The following is a 22,049-nucleotide window of genomic DNA, read 5'->3' as shown; positions in this document are numbered from 1 at the left end:
CAGAGGACAGTTTTGATCCATCCACGAGTTGAAGAGGAAGCAATTAAAGCAGCTTGATAAAACTATCTTTCAAGAAGACCCGTTAAACACATTTTTAGAGAAGATGGATGGACCCTTCAGATAACATTACATACAAGGGAACAAAATATTTCATGAAGTAATTCATGATAAACAGATAAAATCTTCAGGAATATATAACTGCAAAGAATTCTTTATCTACTTTCATAATGTCTTCCATCTGAATTCTGAATTGTTACACAAAATTGTTTTGGAGTAATTTATAGAAAGGAATAAAGTCTATCTGACAGCTATCCAAGACAGTGGGGGAAACAAAGTAAACAGGTTAACAGAATTAATGCAAACTGTAATACAAACAGTCCTCAGCAGAGTTTTTACTTTGGGATAATGAATAAAGGAAAATCACATTTTTATGATCATCCAGGCTCAGGACTCTTTATTTTACAGGAACAAAAGAGCCAGCGCAAGTGCAAACATATCTGTAAACATCCAATCACCTACATTTTTGGAATTCCTAACACTAAAAAGATGGGCTTTCCCCCTACTTCTACCACTCTGCTGTATTCAAGTAAAATAAAGTGCCAAAATGTTTCCAAAGACCTTTTTTCTGTTGTGTAAAGACAAGTAATGGATTCTGAATCTGACACAAATTTCCTTACATTCCAGTTTTAAGGTAAAAATTCTGACACCTAACTTGCACATCCTACATGAAATCGTTGGCTGTACAACAAGGAGGAGGCTGCACCCGATGGAGTCCACAGCAACTTCAGCCCCTAAAAGTTGTTCAACTCTGGCACTTCCTGCCCTTCCCTTAAGGTCTAAGAATTTAATAGAAATCTAGAAGGATTTTAAAAGATCAAACAGTTCTCCAGTCTTCTCCCATCCTCAATTCCCCCTTCCTCAAATTCTCAAGAGAAGAGTGCTGTGATAAATGCAGAACCAGTCTGCAGTGGGGGCGGGGGGGGGGGGGTGGAGCTGTTATGGAAAGCAGAATGCTATGTTATTAACACATATGTAAAAAGTTCTTACAAAAGCAAGCACAGACAACACTGGCCGAATGACGAGGAAGGTGGCTGGCAACAGGACTCTCTTGCCAATAAAATGCCACAGGGCATTTTATCAGCCTGGGTGGCTCAGTGGTTGAGCATCTGCTTTCAGCTCAGGCTCAGGTTGTGATCTGGCATCCTGGGATATCCTGCATCAAGCTCCCAGCTTCTCCCTCTGCCTATGCCTCTGCCCCTCTCTGTCTCTCACAAATAAATAAAATCTTTCATAAAATTAAATAATAAAATAAAATAAAATAAAATAAAATAAAATAAAATAAAATAAAATACCCTGGTTCTCTGAATCTGGCAGTATGTCACTGAGGGCAGAAACTGTGAACAATAAGCAGAATAGTCAAGAAGCCACCTTAGGCAAATTTAAGCAAACTGACTAAACTCTGTTAAAACCATCTACATTATGTGTGGTTCACCTAACTACAAATTGGTTTAGATGTAGTCACATATTAGCAAACCAACAAACTGTTAAAACTACTGACTTCTAACAACTAACACCTAAGTAAGTTTTACCTGTAAGTAAAACTCAACAGGACTATTTTAGGAGGACTGGTCTGAGATGTCAGAATCATGACAGAATGAGCAAGAAAACCACAAAGAAGAGCCTGTTAGTTTACTTGGCAAACAGTATCAATCCCCAGATCAAAAGACAACCGTTTTGAAATATAAGCTTAATACCCGTAATCTCGTGCATATATTACATTATTTTTGTATTACCCATTCCAGTGCTCTCTTCCATCATCAGCACTAAGAACTAGCTGTAGTAATGTGATTTCAGACTGTTCTCCATACAGATGACCAGTGTGGAGGTGAGAAAATTTCCAAACCACCACTCTGGAGTACATGTGCACAATGAGATTCATACCTTCAATCATGGCTACCCTTTCCTTAAGATGCTAAATTTGCAAATGAAGCGCTTTATTAGTGACATAGTGTAAGACCAGACTAGTAATACAATGAAGTAAAATAAAAGTCAGGATCCTCATTTGCCTGGATATGAAATTCAAGTATCAGATCTTAAAGGCTCTATAGAATCCTAAAGGAGTTGGTGACAAAGCTGTATGTCACGGACAGTATAATAAAGACAGCCCTCAAAGAAAGGAATACAAAATAATAACCCTCCACAGGACCCAGGGACTGCATCAGATTCATCTTTGAGTCCCCAATGCCTAGGACAGGGCCTATGATACAGTAAATACCTATATATAGGCTGGATAAGTACATGTACTAAATTTACAAATGAAAGGCCCACTGGCTAGTTTCACCATTCTTACTATTTTATTCCTTTAACCCTCAAATAACTCAAGGTTAAAAAATACAAGGGAACAATTTTTGCAAGAGAATTATCCTAGGTTCTTAGCCTTTTGTGTTACATGTTTGTGGTGACTCTTACCCTAGCCAAACCCTCACTAGATAAGAGTACTACCAGCCACTCAAAGCTTAAAAACAACCTCCTATCCTATCAATGTGGAGATATCAAACTCTATACAGAAAAGGTGGTAATTCCAATTCTATTACTATTATTCACTTTAATTTGATTTCAAAACAACTGGGCTTTATAAACAGCTGGCTCCACTTTAAAATTCACCCTGAATTCTATCCACAGTGTATTGCCAGAGTTTCTCAGCAACCTTTGCTTTCTGGGAATGTGATTCCTATCTAGATTCCAGGGCAGGGCAGCCCCGGTGGCGGTGGCACAGCGGTTTAGCACCTCCTGCAGCCCGGGGCATGATCCTGGAGACCCGGGATCGAGTCCCGCATTGGGCTCTCTGCATGGAGCCTGCTTCTCCCTCTGCCTGTGTCTCTGCCTCTCTCTCTCTGCATCTCTATCTATAAATAAATAAATAAAAATCTTAAAAAAAAAGAAGATTCCATATCTGCCTCCTGGATCTGGGTTCGATTCCCAATTTGATGGCTTCCTCCCATCCTACACCCAGTTATTACTCCTGAACAAACTATTGTACTACGCTGCTTCTTTTAGAGCTTTTAAAAGCCACACACTGAGTCTGTCCTATAACCACCAATTCCTGAACCAACCATCTATGGTTCCCATTATCATTAACTCCTACATGGAAGTAACCACGGTGGGCTTCCAAATCTCTCAGCTAGGAAAAAAGGGATCTGCTGATTTGTCAGTGGCTACAAGAGGAAGGGCATGTCATGAGGAAGATAAAAGCAAAGAATATGCTTACAGAAAACAGTGGTATTTTACTTTACACTGTATCTGAAATGCCATAAAAAAACTAAGAAGCTGCTGTTCAAAGATTTGGTAAGAATGGCAACAAAAGGAAGTGGAAGCTGCTCTACAGGTGGCCTCAGTTATTAACAATTTGATCTCAAGTGAAAAGAAAGGTAGTCTGGCAATGAATATTTTTGCTGAATGAAATAGGCACCTGTTTTTCAACTTTAAGATGTACAACCCTTGGGACACCTGGGTGGCTCATCTGGTTAAGTGTATTCCTTGGGCTCATGTCATGATCCTAGGGTCCTGGGATCCAGACCCCCATCGGGCTCTGTTCAGAGGGTCGTCTGCTCCTCCCTCTGCCCCTCCCTTACTCATGCTCTCTGTCAGATAAATAAATAAAACCTTAAAAGAGGGACGCCTGGGTGGCTCAGTGGTTGAGCATCTGCCCTTGGCTCAGGGCCTAAGCCTGGATCCCGGGAGAGGGTCCCATATCAGGCTCTCTGTGGAGAGCCTACTTCTCCCTCTGCCTCTGTCTCTGCCTCTTTCTCTCTTTCATGAATAAATAAACAAAATCTTGAAAAACACACACTCACACACACACGTACACACACACAACCTTAAAAGATATACAACCCTCAAACCAGTTTTTAAAAATAAGAAAAGGGGAGAGACCCAGGATTATTTTATATTTCCCCTATTCTAGACTGGATCTTATTTTTAAGCTTTTACTTTTGGAATAAAACTAAATCACATTTTAACTTCCGTGGAAGAAGAATATGTACTAAAAAAAAAATTCTACTCTGCACAAACTGAACACACCTACATAACTAGCATTCATGTCAGAAAAAGAACATTATTAGTACTACGAAAGGCCTATCCATACTCTTTTCTGGTCACTACTACTTTTCTCCAAGATTAACCATTAGATTGACTTCTAACAGTTTTCATGTTTCTATAGTTTTCATCTTTCTCTATCTTATATAAATGGAATTATATAGTAATTGTGTCTGGCTTTGGTGCTATTATCAATGTATTGCCTCTCAACTCCAAATTCACCCTTCAGTACCTGCTCTGTGGTAACAGAGCTCTTGAAGCATTCATTTCTCCCTGACAGAGCATGATATTAAGCTTGGTCAGTAGAGGGCACTGGAGGGACATCTCAGGAGGAAGGGATGTCTTTTCAGGTTGAAGAGTACAGTGCTTTTGTTTGTTCTTGCTCCTACATGTGGTCGTGGTTGCCAGTAAAAGTATACAGAGACATCTGGTGGTGTGTTCTGACCCAGTTATATGGCCAGGGCATCACTATCTTTTCATTCTCAAAGATGATCTGGAAGCTTTAATGTGCCAGCACAGGTCCTACCTATACTTGAGGATAATAAAATCATCCTATTGTTTTTTTTTCTTCCTTAGGATAAATATTCCCAGATATTTAATATTAATACCCCATATATTTTCTGCTATCTCCTGAGTTTTCTATGTTCTGTACTTCCTTTAATTTGCAAGTCGAAAGTGGAACTCAGATACTTTATCTGATTGAAGTAGTTATTATCCCTTATAAATATCCATCTGAAAAAGTCAAATCTTATGGTGAAACATCCAAGGCAGTAGTATTAAGAAGTCAGGAAGACAAAGATGCCATCCATCAAGAGCCACTCTGGACATTATAAAGAATATGGGGGAAAACTATAAGATGCATACATTTAACAGAAAGACATAGAATTATTAATTGATGATGTGACTGTTTCTCTTGGAAGCCCAAAAAACAACTTAAAAATTATGAGAACCAAGAAAAAGAGTTTACAAAATGGTCAATAAAAAAACACCTGTATGCAAACATTAGTAACTGTGGAAAAAAACCTCAAGCTTTCTTCATGTATGTAGTTGCTGCTGGTCATATCCTACATATCAAGGGAAACGAACTCTACTGCTCTGTCTCTGACTAACCTATTCAATGATCTAGTGCCAAGGCAAAGGTCCACTTTTACAGGCCAGACATTAGAGGCTAACTTCCTATAGTTTAGCACCATATTGGAACTGACCCAATCAGCCAGAAGGCCATGCAAGGACGATTCTTTATGCCAAACATAATATTCATCTTGAAATTCCATTACACCAAATTCAACCATTTCTCAAATGTCTCCCTCTCATTTATAGTTTATCGTATCCCCAATGGGGTGGCCACCTAATTCAGGAACCAACAAGAGAAGATATGCCGGACGGTCATCAATGAAAGTGAAGAACTGTTTCTTCAAATTGTTTGACCTGAGATTTTCAAATTCGTTTTGTAAGGATCCTATGCTCTACAATCCTATACTTCTATGACCTCTGTACATAGAAGAACTACATACCAAGGGGAAAAAAAAAAAAAACCTATGGAAAATGAATCCTGCAAAAATATTACTATGTTCTCTATTTTACTGAGTTTTCCACTCTTTAGGGAATAAGAAAGCTGTTAATAAATTCTTTTTTACTCCCCCCAAGAAAAACTTACTAAAAAGGAAGGGCTACATTAAAGTCAAGAAGATGATTCAGCAAATGTTTCTGTTAGAAGGCATGAACATCCTTACAAAAACATGCTAAGTACTTGAAAAAATTCTCTAAATTTGGGAAAAATTAGTGATGCAATGATTACCAAAATTATTATATCCAAAATTATATACAGTGTCAACATTTGAATCTGTAATAGCTAAGTAAAATTAAGAAACATGTTGTCTTAAAGTCGGTCCTCGAGAATCAATCCCTGAGGCCTTTCCTATTAAATTTTACCACTGGTACAAAACTGCTTGGAGCTTCAAACACAGACTAAAAGGACATTAGATAATCCATCTCTTTTGGCTCCCGACCTGAGGAAGCTTTCCCATTAGTTCTGTGTAACACATTCCTATCAATGATAACCAACAGTTCAAACCATCAGATTTTTACAACATTCAGATTCTTGAGGACCTAGACATTTTCTTATCTATAGTAACCTCTTATCAGACTAATACAAAACACAATTCAAAGGTAAAAACATAAAGAAAAGTAGAGATTTTCTTGTAAAAAAAAAAAACACAACTGGTCAAATTATTCATTGTTCCCATCTGAAATAGCATCAGTAAAAATAAATTCACTTGTTAAATTAAAAACAGAATGACATTAAAAAAAAAAAACAGAATGACGGACAGCAAAAGAGGTGAAGAGAATTATTGAAATGTGTTAAAATATGATACATATTACCTTAATTTAAGAAAAAAATCACTTAGCAAAGAGCAAAGATAAACTTGGGACAATACAGTCTACATGGTGCCTCCTGACTATTGATTCTTTAATAGAGACTTAAGACAGCTCTTTATTTTGATTTGGAGAATTTATTTATTTTTTTAGAATAATTTTTTTAAAATTTTTATTTATTTATGATAGTCACAGAGAGAGAGAGAGAGAGTGAGAGAGAGGCAGAGACACAGGCAGAGGGAGAAGCAGGCTCCACGCACCGGGAGCCCGATGTGGGATTCTATCCCGGGTCTCCAGGATGGCGCCCCGGGCCAAAGGCAGGCGCTAAACCACTGCGCCACCCAGGGATCCCTGATTTGGAGAATTTAAAAAAATGTTTCTATGGTACTGAACACTAGCTATATGGGTTTCTGCTCCAAAAATAACCTGAAATGTGTAGTAAGATCTGGATGGATGATTAGAGAGCAAGCAACTTGTACTTTGAGGCAAAAAGGGTCCAAAGGCCAGAGTAGTTTCCTGTGTGAATCTGATTGTGACCTAAAGCTGTCTGCTAGGTTTCCCTTGTGACCTTGCCATCTATTCTGACCTTGTAAGTCCCTCTACCCTAGATGATAATACTGGAGTCAGGGGGCTGTTTCCATCTCCATCTAAAGTTAAGACATTCAAGGGCTCCTGGGTGGCTCAGTCAGTTAAGCATCTGCCTTTGGCCCAGTAGATATACTGATATTAAAGAACAGTCTTCTAGGTAGGTTTACCAAAAAAAATATGTAACCACAACAGTAAGAAGAAATTACCTACGTGGATTCAAGTGACCCATATGGAATCATGACCCATAATCCCCAACGTAATCTTAGAATTTTATTATCCTTGGAGCAAGACCCAGTGTAGATAAAAATATTTCACAAATGCATAATAATCCAAAAGCAGGAGTCTAACTCAAAATCTGTTCCCATAAAACCTTTTAAGGACAACTTATTCAAAAACAAATACAGGGGCGTAAATTTAGCTAAACACACAACTTTTAAACATTCTTTTCTACACAACATGTCCTTTACTAGCCATAATCAGAGAAAAAGAATACCTTGCAGAAATTAATTTTCCAGACACCTCAAAGTTTACTTGCAGATTTTTTTAAAGTTCTTAATAAAAAATTCTCCTTTTCTTTTCTACAAGTTTGTCAAGTCTTCTTAAAATGTTAACAGTAGTGAAATAAATGACTCAGGCCATAATCACCAATAAAAGTTAAATCATGACCCTCAGCTGGAAGGTAAACAGACCTAGAGATCTGCAGGTTGTCACAATGTCACCCCAAGGATTTTGTTTGTCAAATGGGAAAAATATACTTGACAAACAAAGGGTTAGGTCAACATGAGCCCACCAATTAATCTCAGTATACAAAGTAAGACAATCAAACATTATGGTCTTCTTCTAATGTGAAAGGAAGTTTAATACATCATGTATGGATAATAAAAAACACAAATGGGTATAAAAATAGTTAAGCCTCCAAATCTAACTACCTGTTTACAGGTAAAAATAACATGTTATACAACACAAGGACACAATCAGCAAAATCCATAATGTGGGAGAGGGGAACAACCTAGTTTCTTTGATAAATAAATGGCCTAAGCCCCCCCAAAAAAAGTATATTATAGATTTAAAAATATTAAAGAACTATATAAATGAAATGCATTAGGTGGACTTTATGTAGACCTGATTCAAAGAGTTAACTGTAAAGAGACATTTTTGAGAAAAATCAAGAGAAGAGATGCAGTATTAGATGATACTAAGGAATTAGATTTTAAGGAATTTGTGGGGTACAATAATGTGCTTTTCTGTAAAGTCCATAACCGATAGATATAAATACTAAAATAATTATAGATGAAATAACAGGTTGTCTGGGATATTCTTTAAAACAGGTCAAAAAGAAAGTGAGAAGGGACACAGTATAAGAATCATATGAGAATGTTGTAAAAAAATTGCATTATTCTCTCTACTTTTGTGCACATTTGAAATTTTCCATAATAAAACATTTTTTAAAGGTTAAGGGAAAGAAAGAACAGGAATTCATAACCAAATCCAACTTTGGCCACCATCCATCCATGAGGCATGAAAACTTGCAGGAAAGCCTGTATGTAAAACAAACACCAAAAAAAGCTGACAGAAGTAGCCTCTAAAGACAATATGTGAGGTACTTTGGGTAGACTTCTTTTGTCAGCAGAAATTCTACAACATTCCCATGGAGGTGTGCTTTCCATTAGGCAATGCTTCATTACCAAGGTGTCAAGATGTCTTGATTATCAAACTGAACTCTTCAGCCTCTTCACTCTAAGAAAAGTTGTCCAAGGAAACTGACTACCAAAACATACATATAGTTGACCTTTGAACAACACACACACACACACACACACACACACACACACGTATCTTTCTCAATAAATACAGCACAGTACTGTAAATGTATTTCTTTAGTATTTTTTTAGTAACATTTTTTCTCTCACTTCATTGTAAGACTACAGTATGTAACACATGTAACATACAAAACCTGTTAATTGTTACTAGTAAGGCTTCCAGTCAACTGTAGGTTATTACTGGTTAAGTCTTTGGAAGTCAAAAGCTAGATATGGATTTTTAATTGCTCAGGGGTCAGGGCCCCTAATTCTTGGCACTGTTCAGGGTCAACTGTATTTTTTAATGGGGTATTTGTTGGCAGTTATTCTCTTTATACGTTTCAGTTTCTCCAACATTCATATAAATAAATACTGTTTTCCAAATTCAAGAATATTTGGTACAATAAAAAAACTCATTGTGATTAAAAAAGTTATTTCAACCCCATTTTTTCCAATCCCTTCCCCACTCCCATTCCTTCTAATATTGTTTGTGCTATGCTAGCATCACCATATACTTGCTATCAGAGTAGTTAAAAAATATTACCTAATTATACCAGATCTGTGGGCCAAATTAATCACCTATTTCCTTCCAAAACTTAAAAATACATGAATAATTATCCTTGTCCTCCATATAGTAAGATACTGCATTTATTAGAAGAGGATACTAGGGGATCCCTGGGTGGCTCAGCGGTTCAGCACCTGCCTTTGGCCCAGGGCGCGATCCTGGAGTCCCGGGATTGAGTCTGCATCAGGCTCCCAGCATGGAGCCTGCTTCTCCCTCTGCCTATATCTCTGCCTCTCTCTCTCTCTCTCTCTCTCTAGGTCTATCATGAATAACTAAATAAAATCTTAAAAAAAAAAAAAAAAGAAGAAGAAGAGGATACTGTCCAAATGTGGTAACTACTAACCTAATAAAGTGATATAGGCACCAAGGGTACCCAAAGAATAATCCTCTTTGATCCACAACTGTGCTTTGTATCCCTTCTTGTGAGGTAAGAAAAATCGTGAATCCAGAATACAGTACCATACCAGCCTTAATATTTTCCCAATAGCCGTCTGCCAAATATTTTTAATAACTCTCAAGAAGCTATCATCACCTTTCTGTGATTCCCTCTGGGCTTTATGTATTTGAACACCATTTGATGAACAATAACGGTAAAAAAGAAGACACTGTAAAAACAAACAATAAATAATACCTAAAGATGAATACAGTTTTTATATAAAATTGAAAATGAGGGATCCCTGGGTGGCGCAGCGGTTTAGCGCCTGCCTTTGGCCCAGGGCACGATCCTGGAGACCCGGGATCGAATCCCACGTCGGGCTCCCGGTGCATGGAGCCTGCTTCTCCCTCTGCCTGTGTCTCTGCCTCTCTCTCTCTCTCTATCTGTGTGTGACTATCATAAATAAATAAAAATTAAAAAAAAAAAATTGAAAATGAGCTATAAGATAAAGTACCTTTGGTCCCAGGGAAGGCTGATCTGGGAAATCTATTTCTGCATTGCTTTTATTCCCCTAGGAATAAGAGAGAAGGTACGCACATTGTCCCTAGGATAAAAGAGAAGGTACGACAGTATATTGCTAGTATGGTAGAAACTACTCTAGTTCTGATCCCTTTCTACTGTAAATACTCATACCAAAGGTTATTTCCTTAATTAATATAGAAGTGGTTATATTTATTCATGCTGAGACAGATGGTTTTACAATATTAAAAGTCCTCCTACTGAAAGAACTTAGCTTCTAAAAACTTAGATTAGATTTGCCTATCTAACATGCACTGTTAATAATAATTAAATTGGAAAGCAGCAACTAGCATTTATTGCATTATTTTCATTTTTTTTAGATTTTATTTATTTTATTTGAGAGAGAGTGTGTGTGTATGCATGTGAGTAGATGAGCGAAGAGGAGAGGGAAAAGATCTATCTCAAACAGACTCCATTTTGAGCTTGGAGCCCAATGTAGGGCTCAATCTCATTATCCTGAGATTATGACCTCAGCTGAAACCAAGAGACAGACACTTAACGGGCCGGGCCACCCAGGCACCCCTCAATAATTTCAAGTCTAAACAAAAAAAAAACAAACAACAACAACAACAAAAAAAACAGACTTGCATCTAAAATGTTGTTAAAAGATGATAGCGATCCGAATATAAGACACTATCTACTTTTAAGAACTTACAGTCTAGTGAGAAAAGACAAACTTAAAAAAAAAAAAAAAAGAAAAGAAAAAGAAAAGACAAACTTGCTAACAAATGTCATTTGGTACAGAAGACAACAGAAGTAAGAAGAATTTCAAATACAGTGTGAGCCAAAATAAAGGAGAAAGCAATTACAAGGGCAAGTCTAGACAAAGTAACTCCTATGGATGCTATAAAAGGAACAAGATATACAAATGTGAAATTCTAAAGTAACTGAAAAAAATAAATTTAGGTTCCTATCCTAGTTCTATAACAGGTCCTGAATATTATATATACACAAATGTTGCAACTTCTCTCCCCCAAAACTCACCCCTAATGTAACAGCAGTATCAACAACATTTAATGTCCACCTTGGTCTCTTAACTGTTCTTCACTAATGTCCAGCAGTTGATCAAAAATTACAAGATACACAAAAAGCAAGGAGGGAAGGAAGGAGGAGACAAAGCAATCAAGAGAACCAGAGATGACCCAAATGCTGTAACTAAGGGAATTTAAAATAACAATGATTAATAAGTTAAAGAAAAAGTTATACAGGAGCGTCTGGGTGGCTCAGTCAGTTGGGCATCTGCCTTCAGCTCAGGTCATGATCCTGGGGTTCTGGGATCGAGCCCCGCATTGGGCTCCCTGGTCAATGGAGAGTCTGCTTCTCCCTCTCTCTCTGCTGTTCCCCCTGCTTATACTTGTTCTAGTGCTCTCTCTCTGTCAAAGAAAAAAATAAAATCTTTTAAAAGAAAAGAATTTAGTAGATAATATGAACAATAAATTTGAGTAGAAAGCTTGTGTACAGAACAGTCAAAAAGAAATGCTATTTTTGTTATTAGAGATGAAAAATTCCTTTGTTCAGCTTACCCTAACAACATAATCAAGGAAGGAATCAATGAACTCAGAAATAAATCACTAGAAATCACCCAAACTGAAATACAGAAAAAAAGAAGTGTACAGAAGGCATGTGCACAACAGAAAGAACACTGAAGAGCTTTGAGGTATGATCAAATGATATCACATACATGTAAGTGAAGTCCCAGAAAAGGGAGGAAAAGAATAAGGCAGAAATGCCATTTGAAGAAAAAATGGCTAAGAACTTTCCAAAATTAATGTCATCAAACCACTAATCTAAGCAGCTTAGAGAACCCTACTAAACAAACATAAACAACTAAGTAAATATAACAAAAAACACACAGCAGGATGCTTTATAGTTAAACTGCTAAAAGTCAAAGTGAAAATCTTAAATACAGCCAGAAGAAAAAGACATTACCTTCTGAGGAAGAAAATTACATTTTCAGCAGACCACTCATCAGAACGTATACAACCAGAAGATAATGGTGTGAAACCTTTAAACTGTATTTCTAAGTTTATTTATTTATTTATTTTTTAGTAATCTCTATATCCAATGTAAGGCTCAAACTCATAACCCCAAGATCAGGAGTCGCAAGCTCTTCTGACTGAGCTAGGCAGATGCCCCTAAAGTGAAATCTTGTAAGTATTAAACAGGGAGAGGCCTTCATCATGATCCAGGATTCTATAGTCAGCAAAAGTATCTTTCAAAAATGAAGGCAAAAAAAAAAAAAAAAAAAAAAAAGGCTTTTCTGACAAACAAAAGCTGAGGTAATCCAATGTCTACACACTTGCCCTATGAGACATGGTGAAGGAAGTTCTTCAAGTAGAAGGCATATGATACCAAGCAAAAATGAGGAAATACAAAACAAAGTTAACAGTTCCAAAAATGATAAAAAGGGAAGTCAATACAAATGGCCCTTTTCCAGGGACACCTGGGTGGCTCAGTTGGTTGAGCATCTGACTCTTGGTTTTGGCACAGGTCATGATCTCAGGGTCTTGGGATGGAGCCCCACATCAGCTCTGTGCTTGGGAGGGAGTTTGCTTAATATTCTCTCCCTCTCTCTCCACCCTCCCCCACTAAATAAATAAATCTTAAAAAAATAAAATAAAATAAAATAAAATAAAAATAATAAAATAAATAAAATAGATATTTTTTAAAGCCACTTTTCCATATTTTTAATCATTCTAAAAGATAAATGTCAAAGGAAAAACACGAACAGTGTATTGTGGATTTATAAAATATGTAAAAGTAAAATGTATGACAGTATTACACTGGATGGAAGGAGAAAACTAGAAGTATACTGTGTTGTGAGGATCCTATGCCATAAGTGAAATGTGAATTAGCATTTTATGTGAAGGCAGACCATGATGAATATTGTAAACCCTAAGGTTACCATTAAATTTTTTTAAAGAGGTATAACTAATATACCAATAGTAAAGATAAAATGAAATTTTAAAAACCCTCACTCTGAAAGGAGGAATAAAAATAAGAAAGAGGGAACAGGTCAAATGAGACAAATAAAAATCAACTAGCAAGATGACAGATTTAATTCTAAACATATTAATAATGATGTTAAATGTAAATGTTTTAAACACCCCAATTAAAAGGCACAGATTAACAGAAGACCCAGTTATATGCTTTCCATAAGAAACTCACTTTTTAAAAAGATTTATTTATTTATGAATTTGAAAGAGAGAGAGAGAGAGAGAGAGAGAGAGTGAGTTCCGGGAGGGGCAGAGTGAGAGAAAGAATCTCAAGAAGACTCTCTGCTGAGTGCAGAGGCCACATGGGGCTCAGTCTTACAACCTTGAGATCATGACCTGAGCCAAAATCAAGGGTTGGATGCTTAACCAAATGAGTCACACAGGTACCCCAGAACCCACTTTAAAGACTAGATAGGTTAGGGCAGCCCAGGTGGCTCAGCAGTTTAACACCGCCTTCAGCCCAGGGCGTGATCCCGGACCCCGGATCTAGTCCCACATCAGGCTCCCTGCATAGCCTGCTTCTCCCTCTGCCTGTGTCTCTGCTTGTGTCTCTGCCTCTCTCTGTGTGTGTCTCTCATTAATAAATAAATAAAATCTTTAAAAAAAAAAAAAAAAGAAAGACTAGATAGGTTAAAAGTAAAATGATGGAAAAAGACATTCCGTGCAAATATTAATCAAAAGAAAGCCAGAGATACTGCATTAATATCAACGGAGACTTCAGAAGGGATATTAAAAGAGACAAAGAAAGCCATTCACATAATGGTAAAGGGGTTAATTCATCAAGAAAACATAACAATCCTTAATTTGTATGCCTCTGACAAAAGAACTTCAAAACACATGAAGCAAAAACTGAGAACTCAAAGGAAATATATATAATATACAATTAATAAATATATAACATACAATTATATGTATTATAGTTGGAAAATTAACACCCCTCTTTTAGTAATCCATAAAACGAGTAGACAAAAAGACTTGTAAGCATACAGAAGATACAGATAATGCTATCAACCAACTTGACCTAATTAACGTTTACAGAACACTCCACCCTGTAAGAGCAGAATATACATTCTTTTCAAGGCCACATAGGATATTCACCAATACAGTCTATATTCTTGGCCACAGAACAAATCTCAACAACTTTAAAAGAAGTGAAATTACAGCAAAGTATATTCTCTGACCATAAAGTAATTAAATTTGAAATCATTAACAAGAAGATACCTGGAGAGCCCACAAATATTTGGAAATAAAACACATTTGTAGACCACCCCGGGTCAAAAAGGAACTAACAAGGGAAATTAGAAAATATTTTGAAATGAATTAACATCAAAACATAAGATATGAAAATTCATGGAATGCAGCTGAAGCAGTGCCTAGAGGTACATTTACAGCATTAAAAAAAATATTATGAAAGAAGAAAAAGCCCCCTGATAAATTAAGCTTCTATTCTAAGAAACAAAAAAGGGAGATCAAAGTAAACCCAAAGCAAGTAAAAGGAAAGAAATAATAGAAAATAAAAATCAATGAAATGGAGAATGAAAAAAAGAAAAAAAAAACAGGAAAAAGAGAGAAATTAATAAAACCAAAAGCCAGATGTTTTAAATTGATGAACCTCTAACCAGAATAATCAAGAAAAAAGACAAAAGACACAAATTACTAATATCAAGCCTCAAAAAGGAGACATCTCTAGGAAGCCTACACACATTAAAAGGATAATAATTTTTGGGATGACTAAGGGCTCAGTTGGTTAAGTGTCTAACTCTTGATTTCAGCTCAGGTCATGATCTCAGGATTGTAAGATCAAGCCCAGTGTCCAGGCTCTGTGCTGGGCATGGAGCCTGCTTCAGATTTTCTCTTCCTCCCTCTCTGCTTCTCTCTCTCTCTGGAATAGAATAGAATAGAATAGAATAGAATAGAATAGAATAGAATAGAAAGAAAAGAAAGAAAAGAAAAGAAAAGAGAAAAAAAGAAAAGAGAAAAGAGAAAAGAAAAAAAGAAAACAAAGGATAATAATATTAACTTTATGCGTGTACATTTGCATAACTTAGATGAATCAGGTAAGTACCTCAAAAGACAAAAATTAGCAAAACTCACTTAATAAGAAAAAGAGAACCTAAACAGCCCTTCATCTATTAAAGATGTTGAATTTATAGTTAAAATCTTCCAACAGGGGCACCTAGGTGGCTCAGTCTGTTAAGCATCTGCCTTGGGCTCAGGTCATGATCTCAGACTCTGAGATTGAGCCTTACATTGGGTTCCCTGCTCAAGCGGGGAATCTGCCTTTCCTTCTCCCTCTGTCCCTCCACCCTGCTAGTTCTCTCTGTGTGTGTGTGTGTGTGTGTGTGTGTGTGTGTGAAAAATAAAATAAAATCTTAAAACAAAATAAAACCAAAAAAACCTTCCAACAAAGAAAACTCCAGGCCCAGACAACTTCAATGGTGAACTTTATCAAATATTTAAGAAGAAATTATACCAATTTTACATACTCTTCCAGGAAACACATGAGAAGGGAACCCAGGCTATCTCATTTTCCTGACACCAAATTTAGTAATACAAGAAACCACAGGCAAACACAAAGATCAAAATAGACACTAAAATCCTTAACAAAATACTAGAACAAACTGAATACAGCAAATAGATGAGAGAGATAAAACAGCAAGACCAAGTGGGATTTACCCTGGGTATGGCAAAAGAGATTCAACATTCAAAAATCAATTAATGTAATTCACGGTATCAACAGACTAAAGATAAAAACATACAGGATCATCTCAATAGATACACAAAAAGTATCTGACATCCATTTATGATAAAAACTCTCAGCAAACTAGGGAACTTCCTCAAACCCACAAAAGGCATTGATGAAAAACAGTTAATGGAACTGTATAATTTTCCCTAAACTCAGGAACAAAGTAAGGATGTCTAATCTCATCACATCTATTCAACATCATAGCAGTGTCCTAGCCAGTGCAATAAGACAAGAAAAAGAGGATATACAGATTAAACAGAAAGAAATAAAATTGTCTTTATTTGCACTTGACATAACTATCAATGTAAAAAGAATCTCTAAGAAAGCTTCAAGAGCCAGCAAATTCAGAACTTCAAAATAAGTGGACTTATTTGCTTCTCAACTCTGGAAGGGTTTGCATGAGTCAGCTTTTCTTCCAGTAGATGATCTCTTTTCTCACATTTTTCCCTTGAAAAGGATTCATTCTGAGGATTCAGGCTGTAAGGTTGATATCTTAGAACTAAGAAACCAAAAAATGGAATGCAGCCCCAGAAAATTAAAAGCCTTCAAGAGCTAAGTTAAAAGCTTCCCCTCCGGTGAACTGATAAGCCCAGAAACTGACAAGCTTTAACACTTACTAAAATCCCCAGATGACATATAACACTGTGTAAGATTTATCTTATCACTAAGTCTTCTATACATTCACAGCCTCTATTAGTAAGGCAAGTACCAGGCACTCACATATTTCAGACACATTCCTACTCCCAACAAACCCGCAGACACATCTAATTGGTGCAGAGGCAGACCCTTATCCCAAGGGCAGCCAATTCCTAAAGAAACCAACAACTGAGGTCATGACATGTCTGGGGTGGGAGGGAAAACCCTAAAAGGCAAAATTAATTTTCCCTCAAATATAAAATGGAATGTTCTTGAAGAATAAGGTATTAAGCAATTAGAGTAGAAGCTGAGACATCATGAGACTGAGACCCTGGAAGAGCCATAAAGGACCTTGGTCACAGAAAAATTAAGAGAGAACATAAGATACAAGAAAACAGAAACTATACAGTAAAGGAGAATAAGGTAGAATGGAGAAACCAATGGGTGGAAGAGAAGGGTGGGGCAGATTCACCAGGAGTCCTATAAATGGTAAAGTACTAGGAGAGACCATCCAAGAGAAATGGTCACTAAAGGCCTAGGATTGTTCTGAATCCAGCAGGATGTCTACATTAGTCATCTATTGCCAAAATAATGCTGCATAACAACAGACCAAAAATCTTGGTAGCATATAACAATAAGCATTTAACTTTACCTTGGGCATCTGAGCTGGGTTGACTCTGCTTTAAATTACAGGTCTGGGGATCCCTGGGTGGCGCAGCGGTTTGGCGCCTGCCTTTGGCCCAGGGCGCGATCCTGGAGACCCGGGATCGAATCCCACGTCGGGCTCCCGGTGCATGGAGCCTGCTTCTCCCTCTGCCTGTGTCTCTGCCTCTCTCTCTCTCTCTGTGTGACTATCATAAATAAATAAAAAATTTAAAAAAAAAAAAAAAAATTACAGGTCTGGGGCAGCCCCGGTGGCGCAGCGGTTTAGCGCCACCTGCAGCCCAGAGCTTGATCCTGGAGACCCTGGATCGAGTCCCACGTCAGGCTCCCTGCATGGAGCTTGCTTCTCCCTCTGCCTGTGTCTCTGCCTCTCTCTCTCTCTCTGTCTCTATGAATAAATAAATAATATCATAAAAAAATAAAATAAAATAAAATAAAATAAAATAAAATAAAATAAAATAAAATAAAATAAAATAAATAAAATAAAATAAAATAAAATAAAATAAAATAAAATAAAATAAAATAAAATAAAATAAAATAAATTACAGGTCTGTTGGGTGGCCCTGCTCTACTGTCTCACTTTGAGGTCTACGCTGAAGAGGCTACAGCTATTCAGGGTTCTTCTCTTGGTGATGGCAAAGGCATGAGAGGGCAAGCCTATCAACACAAGCATGCTGCAAACCTGTGCTCTCATGTCTACTAATATACCATTGGGTGAAAGCAAGCCATACAGCCAAGACTAAAATCAAGGGATAGGGATATAATTCCATCCATGAAGTTATGGCAAGGGTATAAAAGTAAAAAAGTACTACAGAAGGGTGAATAAGTAGAGCTAATGACTCAATCTACTACACCATTCCACACTTTACTATCTTAATGGCCTACATTCCTGTTCCCTGTGATTAAAAGGACCTTACTAAAACAAAAGGACCAAAAAAATTCTCTAGGAGTACTGAACAGGCTACACTGGGAGCTCCCAATCCCCAATGCAATGCAACCTATGGATTCTATCTCTCCTTTAGGAAGTTGGAAAACATCTGTATTGTTTTGTTGAAGTATTTCCAACTAAAAAGGGGTAAAAAAAAAAAAAAAAAGACCTCTTAAGAAAATCAAAACATTTCTAAAAAAAAAAAAATGGCAGCAACTGCTCAAGGATTTCCACAGATGGAAGATGCCAATTAAACATATACAACACTCTACCAAGGTACACAGAATTTCAAATTAGTCTGCTATCTGTCCAGTGGTCCCAGATTTTCTATGACCTAAGCTTCTGAGTGCTGTCAGCAACTTTATGGTTAAAAAACACTTTTCTAGGGATCCCTGGGTGGCGCAGCGGTTTGGCGCCTGCCTTTGGCCCAGGGCGCGATCCTGGAGACCCGGGATCGAATCCCACGTCGGGCTCCGGTGCATGGAGCCTGCTTCTCCCTCTGCCTGTGTCTCTGCCTCTCTTTCTCTCTGTGACTATCATAAATAAATAAAAATTTAAAAAAATAAATAAATTAAAAAAACACTTTTCTAGAATAGTATTATCAACCCAGTTTGTAAAAAAGAAAAATTTCACAAACCACAAAAAGAAAAAAGAATGGACAGAGTCAAATCTAAGATTAGAGTGGAATGAAATTGTAGAAAAGAGAATGAAAACAAGATACAAAAATCTGGAAAGTTAAAACATTAAACTTGCTAGGAGTATAAGATATATAGTTTACTGGCCTAAAGAAAGTTTTGAGAAAAACAGTCTAGTTTCTTAAAAAAGTAAGTAAAATGCTGGGTACACTCTGGACTATGACCCATTTCAAACAATGAACTTACTCCTTGCTAAGGGATTTAACAATGACTCCATAATATCTGTTTTTTTTTTTTCATAATATCTGTTAAAAGAACCTCATTCCTCAGTAAACAGCCAAGCAAGTCAAAGACAACACAAATGTCCTATTAATATAAACAGAAATTAGAACCACAATGCACACTACCTTTGACTGTTGTTCAAAGATTTTTAAATGCTTACTTCTGACACAGACTATCCTGGCAACTTGGGATTCATGGTCCACCAGCCCACCACTAAGGGATAGCAAAAAGGCAATGGAACCTCACTGGTACTAACAGGGATGCAAGCATGAAAACACCTGGGGCATGCCATGACTTCCAAGATCTCTGCCTCACATTAGGCTAGGTCTAATAGGAGTGGGTGTGAGCGAACACATCTCATTCAACTCTGCATGAGTTCTCTTAATAGCCTAAAAACTTTGGGACACCTAGGCGGTTCAATGGTTGAGTATCGGCCTTTGGCTCAGGTTGTGATCCCAGGGTCCTAGGATCAAGTCCCATATCAGGCTCCTCATAGGGAGCCTGCCTCTCCCTCTGCTTATGTCTCTGCCTCTCTCTCTCTTTCTCTCTCTCTCTCATGAATAAATAAATAAAATCTTTAAAAAAAAAAAAAAACAGCCTAGAAACTTTAAAGATCTAATTCTGGAAAAGGGTCTTTAAACAGCAACACTAGGACACAGACCATTATAATCTCATTATAATAAACACTATTACCTTGAAAATCAAAAACTGGGATCCCTGGGTGGCGCAGCGGTTTGGCGCCTGCCTTTGGCCCAGGGCGCGATCCTGGAGACCCGGGATCGAATCCCATGTCGGGCTCCCGGTGCATGGAGCCTGCTTCTCCCTCTGCCTGTGTCTCTGCCTCTCTCTCTCTCTCTGTGACTATCATAAATAAATAAAGATTAAAAAAAAATGTTAAAAAAAAAAAGAAAAAAAGAAAATCAAAAACTTTCAGTTACGTACATATAACAAGCCTCATCTGCAAAAAAAAAAAAAAAAAAAAAAAAAAAAAGCCTCATCTGCCACCAGAGAATTTCAATGCAGATTAACAACAAAAGCAGTTCTAATAAGAGTTCTGCCTCCAAACAAACAAATTTAAGGTGTGACTCTCTAAAAGCACTTTTAAGAGGCTTCATTAACAAAACGAAAAATCCCCACCCACCAGCCTCTCAGTGGCCAACACAAGAGAAAATTCAAAATCCTTCTACAGACAACAATTTCCTGTTCCCAAGGAGGAGGAAGAGTGAGGTGATCCGATTTAGAAACAGCTCTTTGGTATTCAAATGTTTTGATAAGGAGAATGTCAAGGCTGTTTAACGCCAGCCCAATCAAAGAAAAGGGCTAGATGGCAGATCAGAGGGATAGGATTTGTTCTGCACAGGGTACATGAACAGGTTATTAAGAGTTATGAAAGTTATAGGGTGCTTGGGTGGTTCAGTGAGTTAAGTGTCTGCCTTTAGCTCAGGTTATGGTCACAGGGTAGACACCCAGGACCAGCTCTGTGCTCCCTCCGCCCCCACTCATACTTGTATGCACCTTCTCTCTCAAATAAATATGTAAAATATAAATTAAAAAAGAGTTGTAAAAGTCACAAAACTATCTTCCTTGTGATATCCACCTGGCCTTCACAGTTTATGTTCTTCTTTCCAGTCTCCATTTTCACTCTTTATTAATTGATAAAATACCACAGTCTTAATGGTGTTAGACATAGTAACCAAGACTCACGGGTCTGTGTGTGCAGATGAGCCACTATGAACTCAAGAGATGGCCACTGAAGAGCAAGTCTAGCCCTCCCAGGGGTTACACCAGACCCGTCTACAACCTGCTTTTCTTGGTGCTGTCCTGTGCACCCTCCCCTTATCCTACTTTTCTCAAATGATAACGCTTGCACAGCCCAACAATATTATGGCCAGTTCTGTAACATTGGTATTATGAACTGAATTGTGTAACTCCCTCCACACACCAAATTCATAGGCTGAAGCCCTAACTAACTCCCGTTACCTCAGAATGTGACTATATTTGAAGATAGGGCCTTTAAAGAAGTAATTAAGTTATAATGCAGTCCCTGGAGTGGGCTCTAATCCAATATGGCTGGTGTCCTTTTTAAGACAAAATTAGGACACAGCACAGAGAAAAACCCATGTGGGGACATGGTGAGAAGGAGGACTACAAGCCATGGAGGGCCTTCAGAAGAAACCAAACCAAACACCTTAATCTTGGACTGCTAGCCTTAAAAATCATGAGAAAATTAATTTCTGTGAAAGCCACTCAGTCTGCAGGATTTTGTTAGGGTAGCCCCAGTAAACCAATACTACAGGGAACACAAATGGAACACATTTTTCTATAAAACCCTGTGTTTGAGGGAGGAGACATTGCATCTAAATCTACCCTCAGGTAATTTTTTAAAAAAGATTTATCTATTAAAGCAGAGCACTTGAGGGTGAGGAAGAGGAGCAGAGGGAGGGCTTCTTCAAGCAGACTCCCCCTAGAGCACAGAGCACAGAGGCCTCCATCTCCAGCCTCTATCTCTGGCCTTAATCTCAGTGAGAACCCATGAGATCATGACCTGACCCAGAACCAAGGATTGGATGCTTAACCAACTGAAACACCCAGGTGCCCCACCTCAGGGAATTTTTTATGGCTTTGAGACATCTCTAGTCATCTCAATTATTGAAAAAATACCACATTAATAATAAGCATCTTTGTAGTTTCACCTATCCTTTTTTTAAAAAAGATTTTTTTAATTTATTTATTCATGAGAGACACATAAAGAGAGAGAAGCAGAACCTAGGCAGAGGGAGAAGCA

At 37.5% G+C, this 22,049-nt stretch overlaps 1 protein-coding gene across 2 annotated transcripts in view; it reads right to left on the bottom strand.

The window, feature by feature from the left end:
- Window positions 1–17,553, bottom strand: part of CHD6 (chromodomain helicase DNA binding protein 6) — a 176,518-nt gene extending 158,965 nt beyond the window's left edge. For both annotated transcript variants that reach the window (XM_041732424.1, XM_041732422.1), the window contains exon 1: window positions 17,409–17,553. The gene's annotated coding sequence lies outside the window, so the exon portion shown is untranslated. The remainder of the gene's footprint in view (window positions 1–17,408) is intronic.
- Window positions 17,554–22,049: the final 4,496 nt, after the last annotated feature.

The sequence above is a fragment of the Vulpes lagopus genome, chromosome 18 (assembly GCF_018345385.1).
Source record: "Vulpes lagopus strain Blue_001 chromosome 18, ASM1834538v1, whole genome shotgun sequence".
NCBI classification, from domain to species: domain Eukaryota; kingdom Metazoa; phylum Chordata; class Mammalia; order Carnivora; family Canidae; genus Vulpes; species Vulpes lagopus.
This window is presented reverse-complemented; position numbering and strand designations above follow the sequence as displayed.